Below are 16754 nucleotides of genomic sequence, written 5' to 3' on the forward strand. Positions count from 1 at the left end.
GCGGTTATTTCAATTCTCTTTTTGTAAGATATTCATGAAAATCAGATTTTTGGAGCATCTCCATGAGGTTTTACTTCTCGCATAGAACTTGTATTCCTTCTTCTGCGTCGTATCAGAAAATGACAGAAGGGCTGACATCTCAAACAGAATTGGGTCTAAATTTTGCTTCCTGCTAAAAATTCTCGAGACTCCCAAAATGTACGTAAAGACCTCATTTACTAAAATAACAATAACTAACATTGTTTGAGTACGGGCCAGGCACTGGGCTAAGTGTTTAACGTAAATTATCTCATCTAACCCTCACTTTATATTCTATCATCATATGTTATGATTTCCATTTTATGTGTGGGAAAACTGCAACCTGGAGAGGCCCCAGAACTTGCCAGGGTCACTCACGTAGTAGCTGGTGACACAGTTCAACCTCAGCCTGGCAGTTGACTCCACAGCCTGTGATCCTATTTGCTAAGATAATCGGGTAACCCTCAGTTATCCAGGGGCTGATCATCTGGTGTCATCTTTTCTTTTTGTTCCAGATTTATTGATATGTAATTGACACACAACAGTGTCAGTTCAAGGCATACAACATGTTGGTTGATACACTTACATGTTGTAAAATGATTCCCACTATAATATTAGCCCCACGGACATCACTTCACATAATCACCATTTCTTTTGTATATTGAGAACACTGAAGACAACTTTCAGCTGGTATTAACTGTATTATTAACAGTATTATTAACTATAATTACCGTGGTGTACGTTAGAGACCCAGAACTTATTCCTCTTACAAATGGAACTTTGTACTCTTTGACCAACATCTCATTTCCCCACCTCCCAGCTCCTGGAAACTACTGCTCTCCTCTCTCTGTTTCTATGAATTCAGCTTGTTCAGATTCCACGTAAAAATGATGTCATACAGGGGCCCCTGGGTGGCTTAGTCGGTTAAGTGTCTGACTTCGGCTCAGGTCATGATCTCGCGGTCTGTGAGGTCAAGCCCCACGTTGGGCGCTGTGCTGACAGCTCAGAGCCTGAAGCCTGCTTCGGGTTCTCTGTCTCCCTCTTTCTCTGCCCCTCCCCTCCTCACACGCTGTGTCTATCTCTCAATAATAAATAAACATTAAAACAAAAGTGATGTCATACAGCATGACATCCATGTTGTCACACGTGGCATGATTTTCTTCTTTTTGGTGGCTTAATACTATTCCATTGTCTATATTTATATCTATATCCATATCGATATCTATACACACACACAGTATACTTCTTCATTCACTCATCTGTCGACAGACACTTAGGTCATTTCCAAGTCTTATTGTGAATAATGTTCCACTGAACATGATGGTACAACTATTTCTTTGCGCCCCTGGTCTCATTTCCTTTGCATCTGTGCCTGGTATTATCACTTATTATATGAGAAGCGCATGCCAACAGTTTACACAAAGCAGAGACCGTAAAATCAGCTGTGTTACAATTTCCTGGGAAAGGCACAGAAGTCATGTAGCATGAGGTCTTGGCCTCTCAGAAATCTTTAATCAGTTTGTGTACGGTCAAGGCAGACAATTAATTAAACTGAGTTACAATTCAAGGTAGCGGATAATCTTCGTTGAAATCATGGCGTATTTTATCAAAGCTCAGAATCTTATCATAAAAGGACCAACATGAGTAATCACCATCTCAACACCCCCAAATCTCTTGTGTGATGAAGTCATGCGGCTATTGCACGGAAGCTTCTATTTGAGCGTCTCGGGATCTTTGGAATTCTAGAGGAAAGGTGGGGACTAGCGGAGGGCAGAGGGCAGGTGGGCAGGGGCAGGAGGGGTCCAAGGTCAGGGAAGAAACATAAAGAGCCCCTGGCTGGTCCCAGCTTCCTCTGATCATGCCCCTCATCCATGAACACCTTTACCACCCTTATTTATTTATTTATTTATTTATTTATTTATTTATTTTTTGCTTATTGAGGAAGGAGAGGTGGGAGAGGAGAAACTAGAAGGAAGTGAAAAAAGTATTAAGGAATAGATGAAGGGGAATTGACAGGAAGAGAAAAAGATTTAAATGGTCTTTGGCTCTCTGAAGGTGAGAAAGTGAAATAAAAACCACCGAAGAAGCCCCCTTCACTCTTAGCAATTTCAGGCAATGGCTTTATGACATTTGCTTCTGTGGAACGGAGAAAACAGGCAGAAGGAAATGAATAGATATTCCAAGGAATGCGATACGATGACCTCATATAATGAGGGCTGTGTGCTTTCCGACAATATGACACGTGCAAGATTAATCCATTTGGCCTCCCATTATTCCCATCAGGGATTCTCAGCACGGGATGTGCAGAACTCAGATGGATCCAGAAACCTGAAAATTTTGCAAATTATTAAGTTGCTGTGATTTTTCTGGGGAATGGTTCTGGCTTTTCCTTCAGCAGCTCAAGAGATTTCCCAACCCTGCCGATGAAGGCAGATTAAGAACTACAGATTCCAGCAGATCCATTTTAAAAGCTTGAGCTTTAAAGTTCTCACTTGGCAGGCGATTGTGATTCTGTCCTCATGGTGCTTTGTCTATTAGAATAAAATGGTGACTTTATCCAACTTTCCAGAAGCCCCGATAAGGTATAGAGTCTTTTCCAGGCAAACATCCACACTCTTTAACGATCTCTCTTACGATAAGGTTTCAAGCTTTGTCACCATTCCCCGCTTGCTTCTGTATAGGCACTGGTCTGTCATACATATGGCGCCCACAAAGCGAGCACTGTATTCTAGGACAAGTCTGACAAGCATAGGAAAGAGGATTACCAGCCTGATTTTGGAAGCTGTGCTTCTGCTGATGCAACCTAAGATCACACAAACTTTTTCCATAGGTATACAACCCTTTGTCTTGCATCAAGTCTCTTTCACAAGTAAAACTTCTCGCTCTTTCCACGTGCAACCTCCGGACTCAATCACTTTCATGTCTCTTGGATTCACACAGCTGATTTTGAGAAGACTAAAGGGCAGGATGTTGTGTTTATCTATTTTAAAGTGTATCTTCTTGGATTCAGTGATTGTTTAGAATATCAATGTACTTTAGGATAATGATTTCTCATCCAGGGTATGGAGCTGTCCCTCCCAGCTTCATGCCCCTTGTGGGCTTGTTTGTCACAATCTCAGTGGCCTGTCCATCCAAGTTCCTGGTTTCACATAAACCCAGAGAAGGAGACCAGGGACTAGCAGCAACTCCTATCCGATGCTGATTTAGTTTGATCAGTGAATCAGGGCTCTTTAGGTAGGACATGTTCAACCAGTCGGCAATCCAGCTGACCATTAAAACATCCTTCCTGCCCACATCTCTTCATCCTGGCAATTGGAATATCATAAAATCCTTTCCTAAGGATGTTGCTGGGTGCAGGGAGGGGGAATGGAGAAAGATGGTCAAAAGATACAAAGCACCAGTTGTAATACAAATAAGCACTAGGGATGTCAATTACAACAAGATGACCACAGCTAATAGTGTTGTGTGATGATGTATGGAAGTTTTGAGAGAGTGACTCCCAAGAGTTCTCATCACAAGGAAAAACTTTTTTTTTTTTGCTTTTTCTTCTTATGTGAGATGATGAATGTTCACTAAGCTCATTGTGATCATCATTTCACAATATGTGTAAGTCCAACCATTATGCTGCACACTGGAAGCTTATACAGTGATGTATGTTGATTATATCTCAATAAAACTAGAAAAATAAAAATTGAAAAAGGAACTCACTGAGCCTTGCTTATTCTTCTAATGTAACAGCATTCTTAGATGTTCTGGTTTGCCTCGTGAAAACTGTTACACGAGACAGACTCGGCTCAACAGGTAAAGCTGCTTGCTGGTGGAATGGAGGCTCCAGGGGTGGGGATATCTCTGCCATTGGAGGGTTTTTAATGTCTGACTGGTCATGGATCAGGAATAAAACAGGAAAGATTCAAGTATCACACAGGGATCTAATTCTGTAATCTGAGTTTTTTTAAGTCTATTTATTTATTTTGAGAAAGAGTGATTGGGGGAGAGGCAGAGAGAGAGGGAAAGAGAGAGAATCTCAAGTGGGCTCTGTGCTGACAGTGTGGGGCTCTATCCCGTGATCCATGAGATCGTGACCTGAGCTGAAATCAAGAGTCAGATGCTTAACTGACTGAGCCACCCAGGCGCCCCTAATTCTGTAAGCTGTATAGTAACTTGCAATTCTGAAATTTTTTACTGCAGACGATTTCTAGGGACGATTTCTAGCTTCAGGTGCAGCTCGCTTCAGGGCCCAGTGATGTCATTATGAGCTGTCTGCTTGTTTTGTGTGTTGGTCTCATGTTCAGCCCGTCTCTCCTTGCTATCATCAGAGGGCTATACCATCTGACCGAGCCTGTGTGCTCATATCCGCCAGCCCAGAGGAGAAGAGAACATCTGTGTTCCATCATTGCTAGCAAACAGCTTAGCGCTTACACTGATTACACTGGACTGGGTCACATGTCCATCCCACAACATTCACTATGACCAAAGAGATGAGATATACTGTTCTGGTTATCTATTGTTATAGAACAAATCACTCCAAGCTTTGGGAACTAAAACAATTATCTCATTATTCTCATGATTTCAGTGGGTTAGGAATTTGGGTAAGCACAGCTGGGTGACTCTGGCTTGGGGCCCCTGGTGGACTTGTAGTTGGATGTGCTAGAAGCTAGAACAGTGAGAGGAGGGGGAAGGGGTTCTGGGAGCTAGCTGGGCATGCGTCTCTCTTCACGTGGTCTTGGAGCCTCTCTCCTGGGCCAGTTGGGCTTCCCCACATCATGGAGGTCTCAGGACTGTCTGACTGCTTACGCATCAACGTCCCAGGAAAATAAGATGTATTTTCCCTTTTTATGGCCCAGCCTCAGAAATCACATAGTGTCACTTCACCCTCCACTGGTTGAAACACAAAAACCCTCCCAGGTTTAAGAGAAGGGTACATAGACTCAACCTCTTGATGGAAGGATGGCAAGGTTCCAGAACATCTAGAAGAACAGCCATCTCTGGAAAATAAAATTTGCCACATATACGGACAAGCCTAATCCAATCAAAACCCAGTCTTGAGCCAAGAACCCCATGGGTTTTGTTTTTGTTTTTGTTTTGAGTGGCTACAAAGACTTTATCAGACTATTTAAAATGTTGATATTTACACATCCGCATGTATAGATAAAATCGTTACATGGAATCCTCAGGTCATGGGGTGCTAACAAGGTCCACACATAAGCCTGGCAGGGCAACAAACAAGACCAGGCTTGGAGCGCTGGCGCTTTAAGGAACTGGATGTCCTCCTAAGGGCCTGAGAGGAGGAGTAGGGCAAAGAGGAAAGGGTCACCTCAGGGGGTTGGTTTAACCCCACCCTCACAGATCTCTAACTGAATCTCCTTTCCCACTCTCAGGGGAAACAGACCCATTTCCAGACCATATCCCTACTACATAATAGGCCCCCTCCCTAAAATCAATGTGGCAAACATACCCAATAATCTGCTGGAATAAATCCTTATAAATATATTCATATCAGAGAAAACAAGGCACTCTGAGGGCATTGTAGCCCACTCTCCCACATGGACATCGTTCTAGACAGAAAGTAAAAATTGGCTAATTTCTCAAGTGAGTTAACTGAGCCACGTTAATGACATGGTCAGCAGTGGCCAAAGTAAACCTGGGTGTTATTGATAGAAAAGAGGGACATGGACAGTGGCGAGGGACAGAAGAATCCCTCCCTTCTCAGTGACTGGGTGCTAAATAAAGGACAGGTAAGGAAGGGAGGAGGTCACCGTTGTCTGCCTCCTTAATGTTCTCATGTATATATTTCTATAATTACTTTCTCATATGACTTAAATTTTGCAGAAAACATATTTTTAGCCAAAACTAAACACAAAAAGCTTACTTGTAAAAGGAAGACCTACACGTAATTAACTACAGCCACTCATTTAGCAGCAGTCCAACACATTAGGCTGAATTTCCTTTGTGCTGATTATAAAACAGATCAACAGTGGGGTGCCTGGGTGGCTCAGTCAGTTAAGCATCCGACTTCAGCTCAGGTCATGATCTCCCAGTTCGGTCCGTGAGTTCGAGCCCCGCATTGGACTCTGTGCTGACAGCTCAGAGCCTGGAGCCTGCTTCAGATTCTGTGTCTCCTTCTCTCTCTGCGCCTCCTCAGCTCATCCTCTGTCTCTCTCCCAAAAATAAATACACATTAAAAAAAATAAAAATAAATAAAAAATAAATAAAACAGATCAACAGTGTTAACAGAGGTGAAAGCCAATTATCTATTTTTAGGGACATACACAAACAGTTTTAATGTTGTTGAGGGGCGAGGTGCTAATTACGAATATCTCTGAGAATCTGTTCAGTTGGCACTTTTGAGATTATAAAAGTTCTTTCCTCATCTTGTTGTAATATTATTAAATTCAAGTAAGGATTTAGTACATACATGAAAAATGTGTAGAAAATAAAGCCTTATTTCTCTTAAAATAGTCAATAACTCAGTATTTTTATGCTTTTGCCAAAGAGACATTTACCCTCTCCTATTAGAGCCAGGTTTTATATTGGTTCTAGTTGGGGAAACGTCTACCAAAACAATATGAAATTTATTACTATAAATTCACAACGGAAAGGTAAAAAAAAAAAAAAACTACTGTGTGTATATACAATTGTTGGTTTAAAGATTTCCTTTCATCCCACCCAGATTGGCGGAGGCCTTAATTAGAGAATTTCTGCTGTGAACCTCTCTTTTCTTTCTGAATAAATGCATTGAAAGCTTATTAAAATGAATTTCTCCCACCCTCTGACTCTGAGGGATGGCCAACTTCAGATAATCACCTGTTGATGGCTACAGAATGTACAAGTCGGTGTTTCTCCCCTACATCTGCAGCCTGCCAGGACCAGCGATGGGGCTGAGCCCCTAAAAGGGGAGGATGCTCCTGCCCCTCCCCCTACCCCCGTCTGCACTCCCTACACCCACCCCTCGCTTTCAAAGGCACCGTGCTCAGCTATCTGAAGGATCTGCCCCACGGTTCTGCTGTTGACGGCTCTGTGAGATTTCTGAGCAGCTCTCCTCACTCAGGCCCACGCCAAGCCAACAACCCAACAAAGGAACAAGTTAAAAAGTTCAGTGTTCAGACAGTGATCCATTGTTTGGTCTGTTTGAATTCAAACAGCAGGCTTGCCTAATTCCTTTTTTTTTTTTTTTTCCTAACTCATTGACCAAATTGGTCTATTATTTTAACATTGGATAGAATTTTTTGAGTCACCAAAACCTACTCCCGTTCTTTTTACTAGATACACTCATTCTTTGCCTATGAGCAGTATTTTACCAGCTTTCGATAACACGGCTTGTGCCCGGTTACCTGCAAAGGACGAGGGGAATATAGGAGCCTTGAGGACTGGCCCTGGCTCTCCTGCTCCCTCCCTTCTCCAACATCATGAGAGGGGCCACCTTTGCCCGTTGCACCTCCCCCCACTCCCCGTGCTCCATTGACCCGGGGAAACCTCACCCTGGCAAGCTTCCCTTCTCTCTCACCTTTTCTGACCTCTCCAGCTACCTGGGGGTTCCCAGTCCCTCCGCTTCCCCCAAGTAATACACATACACATACATCCGGGTGACCGCCCGACACAACTATCACCTGCGCACCAGAGAGCTTTTCGAGGCAGCTGGGGGCAGCTCAGTCCTGGGCTCCCCTCCCTGTACCTGGCCACTCTAACCCTTCGTTGCAGACCAGGCGCGGCTGCTTACAAAAGACTGTCATATTTATGGCCGTGCTTGGACTTCACGGCGACCTTGTGAGATTGGCACAGTCAGAACCACTCTTCCATTTTACAGGACCAAAAATTGAGCCTCGTCAAGATTAAGTGATTTGCCCCAAGGCGACCTACTGGGAAACGGCACAGGCCAGCCTCCAACCCAGGTCTTTCCATTAGGGCAAAGCTGTTCTGAAGGTGTGAGTAGCTCATGGCGTTTCACAAACCCGACCGTAAAGACCACCTCTGCTCCTCTGGTAGGAGATAGGGTCCCATAAACCTTAACCCCAGAGCAATTTCAAAGTTTAATCAAATGAAATATCACTGAGGCCATGTGCGTAAGGGATGGAACGTTGTGTCTGGAATGAACTGAGCTGCCCTCTGCTTTGAGCTCTGCCGCAGATTAGCTGTGTGAGCTTGGCCCATCATTCACTCATTCATTCAACGAACACTTTTTTAATACCTTCCATGTGCCAGGCACAGTGCCAGGCTCTGGGGAAACAGGCGTCACATGTGATCAGGTGGATCCCAGTCTAGCGCAAGGAACAGACGGATGCCATGCAACGGGGCAAGAGGATCCCTAAATCTTTTTCAAATGCAGGAGCTGGATTCGCTGGGCTCCAGGTATCTTTCTGCCCTCATCATTCTTCAGTTCTGTAGTCACCCAGCCCAGCAAAACTTTCACGATTCTGAGGGGGTGAACGACACAGAAGATCGAACTTCATAAATAGCCTAGATATTTCCCCTAAACCTCTCAGTTAAAATACCGCGATTGAGCAATTTACATTCTCTCTTTTATCTGCCCATCCAGCACTCTGGAGAAGGCTGATGAAGAACAGAAAAGTGTCTCAAAGTCAGGTGACAGAAAGGGAACTAGACACCATTTGGGGCCCAAGTGGCAAGCCGTAAGCATGGCCCTCGCGGCTTGGGAGGCTGTGACTTGATGGGAACCGTGCTTGGGCTCAGGGCCGCCTCCCAGCCACGCTCTCCCCTCGTGTTGTTGGCCACGTCGCCAGCTCTGCTGTGTCTCCCTGGAAAGAAAAAGTCATAATTTCTGATTAGGCTCTAGATCCCAAACATGCACACACACTAAGTTGAAAGGAAATCACTGGCATGGGAACTGGCCCCATCTGTCCCTAAACCTTGACATTCAGTGGAGAGAGCAGGAAGGTGTCAGAAGCGAGGGATCAGCAGGTGGTTTGCTGCTGGGATGCAGGGCTGCGAGGCGGGGCCCTAACCCGGGGGACCACACGAGCTTCTCCCATCACACGGCACCCCTCCGCCGGAGCAGCAGTGAGTGGGGCAGAGGCTGGAGTAGCGGCCGGGGGCCGCTCTGTGGGGAATGCGCGAGGGAGTTTCACAGTCTCACTTGGGTCCCATGAGGTTGGCGTTTGTTCAAGGCCTCCAAGTCTGGATTCCCCAAATAGCTGGGGATATGCCGATTGACAGTTCACACGGGACGCCCTGAGTCCCCTCGCGGGTGCCGAGGTTTACATCACTGGGATAAGACACTCATGTTCACCCGATAGGTGCCCCCCACCCCCACCCCCACTGTACCAACCCCCCAGTCTGCTCCTCCCAGCCTATTCCTAGAAATAGTCTATTCCTGCACCTAGCCTGTCAATGCACCTGTCATATGCAAACTAACCAGTCCAGAACCTACCCTCACCTCACGTCCTCTGGCAGGTCTCACCTCCAGGGCCACTGTACCCCTGTTCTAATCACCCCAGGGCCAGGTACCAGACAGCTAGGGAGAGCTCTGACACTCCAGAGTCCACTGGAGTTATTTATTTTACTTTTCTTTTTATTAACTTTATTTTTTTTTTAATTCAAGCCAGTTAACATACCATGCAGTATTGGTTTCAGGAGTAGAACCCAGCGATTCATCACTTACATACAATACCCAGTGCTCAGCCCAACAAGTACCCTCCTCAATGCCCATCACCCATTTAGCTCATCCCCCCACTCCCCACCCCCATCAACCCTCAGTTTGTTCTCTATATTTAAGAGTCTCTTATGGTTTGCCTCCCTCTCTGTTTTTTTTTCTTTCCCTTCAATTATGTTCATCTATTTACTTTCTTAAATTCCACATATGAGTGAAATCATATGATATTCGTCTTTCTCTGACTTATTTCACTTAGCATAATACAGCCTACTTCCATCCATGTTCTTGCAAATGGCAAGATTTCATTCTTTTTGATCACCAAGTTGTATCCCATTGTGTGTATGTGTATATATATATGTGTGTGTGTGTGTGTGTGTGTATACACACACACACACACACACACATATATATACCACATCTTCTTTATCCATTCATCAGTCGATGGACATCGGCTCTTTCCATAATTTGGCTATTGTTGATAGCACTGCTATAAACATTGGGGCACATGTGCCCCTTTGAATCAGCATTTTTGTATCCTTTGGATAGATACCTAGTAGTGCAATTGCTGGGTCATAGGGTAGCTCTATTTTTAGTTTTTGGAGGAACCTCCATACCGTTTTCCAGAGTGGCTGCACCAGTTTGCATTCCCACCAGCAGTGCAAAAGTGTTCCCCTTTCTTTCCCACTGGAATTATTTAAACTGGCCAATCCTAAGCCTGCTTGCCCTACCTCACCCATTCGTTCCCACAGAAACTGCAGTAAAGTCTCCTGTCTGTGATTCCTTCACCCACTCTGCCTCCCGGCTGCCCCCCAGTGTTTCCCTGTGTGGCCCTCAGTAGCACAGCAAGCCTCTTGGGGACTATGAGCATAATGAACTATTTTGTTGGTGACAATCGTCTTCTTATCCGTGGCCTGACCATTCCCAGATAACAATAAAACCTACATGTTAAAATACCCTTTCTCATGGATAATCTCCACGCAGCAAAATCTTTCCTGATCTTTCCCCTAGCCATCTTGTATGTATCTGTATCACAGCCGTTACGCTCACAGTCATCAACTCGCCCTGTCTGTGCAAAGGAGACGATAACAGAACGTGCTAGCACACGGTGGTGGTTACGCAGATACACGCTGCAGGCCCTGGGCCCAGGGTTTGGCACGTGGTGAGCGTTCAGCGCATCTTAGGTCTGGTTGTCATTGTGATGAATGCGGCTTCTGTCTAAGTGACAGGCCACTTCTTACTCCAACCCCCAGTAAATTTTCTGCCGCTGCTTTGAGCAATCCTCGCTTCTGAGAATCCTCAGGCCTAAAGACAGGTGGGGAAGGAGCTGCCAGGGTCTAGTTTCCTGGGAGCTCAGGGAGCCTCAGGAGAAAGGACTCATCCTTCCTGGAGGAAGAGACAGAAGACAAGCCTGTCCAGTAGCCGTATCTTGGCTGCTGAAGAGAAAAGGTGATTCTTTCCCTTTGCTTTGTCTCTGGCCCAACGTCCCATGGACTTACACCTGAGTCCTGAGGAGAGAGGCTATGGTAAAACCAAAATGAGCTGCCTTCTCTTAAAACTCCATACAACATCAGCACCCAGGGCAGCGAGCCTGACAGCTCACAGACAGTCGTAAACAGACATTGAACTCCAGCTGACGGTGCGCAGAGGGAGAAAGGGCGCTGGTGTTTGCAGCTGACTTTGAACTCCAAAGAGCCAGGTAGACTGAACAGGTAGATGGAAAGAGAGGGAGAAAATGGTGAGGCCGAGTGGCACTGGGTGGACGTGCTCCTGAACTCCCTGGAGACCTGCCCCCTGCCTCATTTGGGGGACTTGGCAGGTGCCCTGAATCTGCATTAAGAGAGCCACTGGGGGGCGCCTGGGGGGCTCAGTGGGTTAAGCGTCTGACTTCGACTGAGGTCCTGATCTCACGGTTCATGAGTTTGAGCCCCGCGTCAGGCTCTGTGCTGACAGCTCACAGCCTGGAGCCTGTTCTGGATTCTGTCTCCCTTTCTCTGTGCCCCTTCCCCGCTCACGCTCTGTCTGTCTCTCTCAAAAATAAATAAATATTTTAAAAAATTTTTGTTTTTTAAAAGAGAGAGCCACTGGGGGGCGCCTGGGGGGCTCAGTCAGTTAAGCATCTGACTCATGACTTCAGCTCAGGTCATGATCTCATGGTTTGTGAGATCAAACCCCATGTCAGGCTACGTGCTTACACTGCAGAACCTGCTTGGGATTCTCTCTCTCTCTCTCTCTCTCTCTCTCCTTCTCTCTCTGCCCCTCCCCTGCTCATGCTCTCCTCTCAAAATAAATAATAATAATAAATAATAAACAAACAAACAACAAAAAAAGAGAGAGAGAACCAATGGAACACTAGGTACAGCTGGAGATGCATGTAATTTTTAAACTATTATACAGATTTGTTTTGATCAGGAAATTTCAGATCCTGAACTATAATTACACGTGCAATTTTTCAAGATTATTCTCCCTTTTGTAAACTATTGCTTCCTCTGAGATAGCAGGGCTCAATAGTCTTCCTTTTTTTTAAGTTTATTCATTTATTTTGAGAGAGAGAGTAGGGGAGGGGCAGAGACAAAGACAGAGAATCCCAAGCAGGCTCCACACTACCAGCACAGAGCCGAACGTGGGGCTTGAATTCATGAACCATGAGATCACGATTTGAGCCAAAACCAAGAGCGGAACCCTTAACTGACTGAGCCCCTCAGGTGTCGCAGGGCTCGTATTGTTTAACAAACATTTAGCAAAGGCAGAAAACACTGTAAGTTAAATGTTATCAAAGTTCTCTCCCAAACCAATAGCTATAATATCCTCCTTCTTTTCAGTGATGAATGGGTTCCTACCCCAGGTAGCCCGACAATCTACGAAACTCCCCCAAACCGGGCCTTAGTCACTACACAACCGAGAAGCCACGTTATAAACATGAAAGTGAGAACGACAGGGTGTGTTTTGCCAAATTACTGCCACGTAATCCCTGTTTTGCCTCCTAGTGGAAGCCAAGGAGTATGAAGTGGACCCCAAGAAGTCTGCTCACCCTACTCGCCATCCACGAGCAAAACCGCTCTGAAGGTTTATGGAACCATCAGAATGTTTTCCATATATTAAGTCTTCTTCTAACTTCTTTTTTCAAATCCAGGTGTGAAAGAGTCAGGAACATTAATGGAATCATTCCCACCCAGAACCATGCTTTAAATCGACATGAAAAAAATGTATGACTGGTCAACCTGTAAAGATTACCAGCAAAGACAGGGAACACTCATTTGCTTACCTCTGTCACAGACGGGATACTGACACCTTAATGATTCTGCTCATTTGCAATAAGTCTCCTCAACTTGCCAACAGCCAACCCTACATCACAAGTCCCGCTAGAGATCGGTGGGGCTGGGTGGCATTCACAGAGACACACAGGCCCTTCCCAGCCAGGCTCACGGGACCCGACAGGTACAGGTTCTGCCTCAGCCCCGCCCCTGACATAGCCCCCTGCAGAGGTTTCCGGCTCGTAGTGGAGACAGACACGTGGGGGAGAGGAGATGAAAAGGGGAAGCAGGCACATGGGACAGCATCCTGTGCACCTGACAATGGAAAGCACCGCATGGTAGGAACGGGGGCTTCCAGAGGTGGGAACATGGTTAAGGGAACACGGCAAGGTCACAGACTTCACCCCCCCCCCCACCACCATATTTCAGCTCATTGAACACAGTGCAGGCTCTCAGTGTTTGCTGGTGAGTTTGGGAGCAGGCTTCCCCAGAAGGTAGAGCCAGTGGTCAGTGCGTGTGATAAGAGAAGAGGCTCTAGTGGTGAGACCTGTCACCCTCACCCCACCCCTTCTTGAGTCTAGCAACATCAATTTGCCACTGATGATCAACATTCTACACTTAGAGATTTATTCTTTTGACTTCAAGATGTATTCCCCTATTGTAATACCCATGATTGGAACATCAGTAATGATGGTTTATAGTTGAGTAGAAATGGATTCCCAAAAGCCTTTCTTGAGAACACCTTATGATACAGGGGGAAAAGTGAAGAGCATAAACACGTTCAGAACCTGGTGTGGAGCCAATAGGCAGATGTGCTACAGGGTCTGGGAAAGGGGTGAGGGCCTGGGAGATAGGATTGACCCAGCCTCGATGTCTCATCTAACGTCTTTACTGAAAATCTCACTTGAATTAAGGACAGAACTAATGAGCTCATGTTCATACAGAACATAAGAGTTCCTTTCCAGAGCATTCCCCCCTTTTTCCCCTTAACCCTGGCCAGAAACACATAAAAAGAAGATTTTGGCAAGAAATTAATGACTCTGCAAAGCTAATCTTCTCCCCCAGAGAGAAGTCAAAGGAAGGTGCCTGCTGAGGGGTGTCTGGGTCTCTACTTCAAAGCCAAGATGCACCAAATGTGAGGGGCTGTCCAAGTCCCCCCAGGGCAGGCAGCAGGGGAGAACAGTCTTCAGGGGCACTGCCTGGAAGGCAGGTCACTGAACCCAGTGGCCATGGATGAACATGAAAGCAGACTTGAATTTTGAAGGAGGGAAAAGATATACATGAATGTTGGGTCCAGAAAACGGAACAAGCAGTAGAAAAGAGGCCAGGCCACCCCAGTGCTCCCAAAAGAAATGGAAGCAGCCAGTGGTGAGACACCTGCCAAGTGCTTTAGGTGTGTCCTTGATCTTAATTCTCTAGCGACTCCGCGAGTCAGGGAAAACTGCCCCTGATTTCACAGGTAAGAAGGCCGAGCGAGGCTCAGAGGTTCAGTGATTTGCCCAAGGCCACGCTGCTAAGGGTTTCACACAAATGAGGATGCACAATTTATTGCTCTTAGGAAAATATTATCCAAGGATTATGATTCCTTATTTTCCAGAGGTTGAGAATTCTTGCTCTGCAGCCAACCTATTAAGCATCTCATCTGAGCCTGCAAATCTGGAAAATCCTATTCTGGGTGATCTAGTCACAGGAAGCACCAGGAACCAGAGCTACTTACACATGGACCTCGCTCCCCCTTCCTCAGCGCGGAGCCCCGGGGGGCAGGGGATTTATTCCACAGCAGGGGCAGCCACAACACCCCTCCCGCCCACCCCCCGCTCCCCTGGGCTGCAGCCTCAAGAGAGAAACCCCTCGTGCCTCCACGTGAAGTTTAGAAAGAGCTTACTGTCAGCCCTGGGACTCAGAGCACCGGGTTAATGCGGATAACACCTCATGAAAAGGCAGCATACGGGGCGCCTGGGCGGCTCAGTCGGTTAAGCGCCCTACTTCAGCTCAGGTCACGATCTCATGGTCAGTGAGTTCGAGCCCCACGTTGGGCTCTGTGCTGACAGCCAGAACCTGGAGGTTCAGATTCTGTGTCTCCCTCTCTCTTTCTGCCCCTCCTCCATTTGCACTCTGTCTCTCTCTCTCTCTTAAAAGTAAATAAACATTTAAAAAAAAAAAAAAGGAAAAGAAAAGGCAGCACAGAGATTTTGATAGAAAAGCAGATGGATGTTCCCTCCGTCCAGGACTTAAAAAAAAGAGAATCGCGATTCTACCTTAAAGATTCGAACATTATTAATACATCATGACCATGTGCTGAACACCCTCTGTGTGTCTGGAGTTTATATACATTTACACACGTGGTCAGGGCTGGCTCGGTGGGAGGCAACAGACGCCCACGCAGCACGCAAGCCCGAGGATAGCGGTCACAGGGGACTCAGGGCTCTGAAGACAGGAGACTGAGCCCGCCGAGGGGAATGGGCGGGCCGGTTCTGCACACCTGCTCTGTGGCCGAGCCTCCGCTGCCTGCCAGGAGCTCAAACCCCTTCTTAGCTTCAGCTCAAACGTGACTGGCGCCTTGCACCTCTGACCCTGGCCTTGACCTTCTGTTAACTGCAAACTCCAGCTTCCGGGGTTTCTCGGTTCCTCATCTGCAGAGAGAAAAGGAACAGCCTCACTGGAGCCTGTGGGATGGAAGAGGATGGCAACAACACTTCGTGGTACATTCGTGGCCACCCAGGACCAACCCTGTACCTGGCTTGTGGGCAAGTCCAGGTGAGGCAATGTTGGTGGCAAGGTGCTCCAGAGCGCATGTGCTAGCTGTTTTACGGGGCAGGCATTATTATTTTCATTGTGTGTATGAGGGGAAGGGCTGGAAACTATATGCCCACAGTCACACAGTTAGAAAGTGCAGAACTGAAATTAGAATTTAGGTCAGTTTATATGTTATCTATTGTTGCATGACAACCTAGCCCCAAACTTCGTGGCTTAAAAAGAAACCGTTTTGTTTGCCCACAGTCCCTGGGCTAGACAGGCGGGGCTCGGCTGGAATGCTTGTCCCTATCCCCCAGGGCACTGCATGGCTTCTGCAGGTGGCTTCAGGTTTGTGATGAGTGAGATCCAAGATGGCCTCACTCATAGGTCTGCCCTCAGCCTGGCCCTCTCTGCTCGAGGACCTTCATTCTCAATGGTCTCTCTTCTCTCATGGACTCTCATTCTCATGGACCCTCATTCTCCAGGATCTCTCTGCCTCATGTGGTTTCTCCAACAGGATAGAGGGACTTTCTGTGGCACCTCAGGGCTCCAAGAGAGCAAAAATGGAAACCAAAGGTAGACTAAAGCCTCACGAGCTTTGAATGTGAAAACACATCACTTCTTCAACTTCTGTGGGTCAGAGCAGAACGAGGGGCCATCCCAGACCCCAGGGGAGGGGCCTTGGACTCCACCTTTGGAGGAAAGGAGAGACAAAGTCACATGTCAACAAAATCTAAGGACTGGCCAGGATTTTGATGGCCACCATGGAAACAACCTTCCACAGAACCCCAAGCCTGTGTACTTCGTACCATGCCAAGCACCCCAGGGTCTTTATGGCTGCCAATGGCCTCCTGATGTCATCCGAATCTCCTCCAGAGACAGCCTCTACCCGAGCCAGTGGCACAGGGCTGACGGTGGCACCTTGTTATTTAACAAGCTTGGTGTCCTCAGTGAGCCTGGTGCTCGGCTAGACAACAAGAAGGTACAAGCGAATCAGACCAGGCCCCTGCCTTTCCAGAATTGTTGTCTCCTGAGAGGAGAAGGCCTTGTCCTCTGAGGAACTGAGTAATGTCCTGTCCCCTCTGGAGAACAATGAGAATGTCTGAAAGCAGAAAGCTCACGGGCTGCCAATTAACCGAGGT

This window comes from Panthera leo, chromosome B2, assembly GCF_018350215.1.
Source record: "Panthera leo isolate Ple1 chromosome B2, P.leo_Ple1_pat1.1, whole genome shotgun sequence".
Taxonomy (NCBI): domain Eukaryota; kingdom Metazoa; phylum Chordata; class Mammalia; order Carnivora; family Felidae; genus Panthera; species Panthera leo.